The sequence below is a fragment of the Sceloporus occidentalis genome, unplaced genomic scaffold (assembly GCF_023333645.1).
Source record: "Sceloporus occidentalis isolate IW3139 unplaced genomic scaffold, rSceOcc1.0.p SCAF_60, whole genome shotgun sequence".
NCBI lineage: Eukaryota > Metazoa > Chordata > Lepidosauria > Squamata > Phrynosomatidae > Sceloporus > Sceloporus occidentalis.
This window is the reverse complement of record NW_028317040.1, coordinates 4,387,501-4,390,000: the sequence shown is the minus strand read 5'-3', so window position 1 is coordinate 4,390,000 and position 2,500 is coordinate 4,387,501.

Below are 2,500 nucleotides of genomic sequence, written 5' to 3'. Positions count from 1 at the left end.
GCTGGAACTCTAGGAAGGTGTAGATCTTCTCAGTGGCACATTTCTTGTACAACACATATGTGTTGTACATGGCAACCTGGGTGAGGTAAATGGCCACCTTTTTGTACCAGGTCTTGGTCTTACGCAGCACCAGGTACGGCTGCAGACACTGGTCAGAGAGATCTACACCCCCCATGTTCTTGTTGTAATCGGTGATGCACTGAGGCGTGAGCCTCTGAGCATCACCTTCCCCACGTACACTGCCAGGCACCACCTTCTCGTTGTGTATAGTGGAGAGGATATACACATCCTTCCTGTCAGTGTACCTGAGGGCCAACAGCTCCTGACTGCGCAGAGCACTGGTAGTGCCGCGCCTCTGCCTTGGGTAGGTGAGTTTTTTAGGATAACCCTTGCGGGTTGGCCTAACAGTGCCACATGCCGGGGTCTGCTGTAAAAATAAAAAATGAAACAGGTCTGGGCTGGTGTAAAAGTTATCCACCCAGAGGTGGTAGCCCTTATTCAAATAGGGGGACAGCAGGTCCCACACTATCTTCCCACTAGTACCCACAGATTGTGGGCAGCCAGGGGGATCAAGGTGACTGTCCTTCCCTTCGTAGATTCTGAAGGAAACAGTATATCCCGTCCCACTCTCGCAAAGTTTATATAACTTTACACCGTACCTCGCTCGCTTGGACGGGATATACTGTTTGAAGTTCAGTCTACCCTTGAATAGGACCAGGGACTCGTCTACAGCCACATTTTTGTCGGGGGTATAAATTTCAGGGAATTTACGTGAAAAATAATTAATAATGGGCCTCAATTTATATAAACGGTCAAATTGGGGGTGCTCTCTAGGGGGGCATTGGGAATTGTCGGTAAAATGTAAAAATCTTAGGAGCCCAAAGTACCTGTTCCGGGGCATTATTTGGGAAAAAGCAGGGGTGGATATTACGGGATCTGTGCTCCAATAGGAGCGTATCGTGGGCTTTTTCACAATGCCCATCATAAGGGTCAGGGCCCAAAATCTTTTAATTTCATGGGAGTCAGTGGGGTACCAGGTCTGGCTTCTGTCTCCTTGGTCAGCTGCCTGACACTGGGCTGCATAGAGGTTTGTTTGAGCTGCTAGCAGCTCAAAAAACTCGGGGGCAAACATTAAATGGAAAAATGACTTTGGCTCGCTAGCATCGATGTCACATCTGATGCCAGGAGTCGCAGTAAAAGCAGGGATTACTGGGTCTATCATATTTGGGGGCACCCAATTATATTTAGAGTCAGGCTCTCCACGCCTGGCTTTGCCAGATGGACCCTGGCCATCATCGTCTTCCTCTGACTCGTCATTATCTGACGCACAGCAGGATTCCTCAGATATTGGATCAATATCTGATGCAGTCAGAGTGGCCTCGGCGTCTGACGCCGTCAGAGTGGCCTCGGCGTCTGACGCGGTCAGAGTGGCATCGTCATCAGACTGAGTGAGGCAGTCATGAGCCTCCTCAGCGCTGAAGACATGTTGCGCCATTGTACCTACCTGGCCAATTTCTAAAACACTACACTATCCCCAATATATAATGTGGTTTTGCACTAAGCACTGCAGCTCTGCAAAACGAACTCTCTCTGTCTCTATCTCTCTCTCTCTCTCTCTCTCTCTCCCCCAGTGTCGCACATCCGGCAGTAATGTCACTGACCTGGATGTGGTTCAGTCCCCCAAGGCTAATGACACACCAAGTTGTTACAGGGGATCGGGCTGCAGGGGGGGGTCCAGGCTGTCAAACGACAGCCTGTTCTCCCGTGCAGCGGCAGGGATGTGTTCCTGACGCTGCACGAAAGGCTAGACGTCCCGGTACGTCTATAGGGGATTGAAGGGGTTAAGCCGGCCAGCAGCAACTTGTGCAGCTATATAAAGAGGTTCTGCAGCAGCCGTTATCCCTATACCCCACCCAGGCATAGGGATCTAGCGACAGTCCCATACAGATATATATATATATATATATATATATATATATATATATATATATATATATATATATATAGATATAGATATATATAGATATATATAGATATATATAGATATATATATATAGATATAGATATAGATAGATAGATAGATAGATAGATAGATAGATAGATAGATAGATAGATAGATAGATAGATAGATAGATAGATATAGATATAGATATAGACACAGTTTATCTGCTGTAATGCCTGCTTAACCCCTTCAATCCCGGAGAAATTTTGCCATTTTTGCGCTATGTCGGTTCAGCGATGATTCTCTTTTACTGTGAATAGTGTACCCATATAAACTATATATTGTTTTTTCAAGGAGAGATAGAGCTTTCTTTTGATACCATAGTTGGATGATTAGCTGAAAATTTAGAATTAGAAATTTAGTAAAAAGTAGCAAGAATTAGAAAAAAAAATCTGTGTTTTTTTCATTTTCCCTCTGAATCCTCACAAAATTAGGTAAAAAGACAGAAAATTCCATCCAGATTTATCCATTTAGGTGTCCTGTAGATGTCGATGTGCC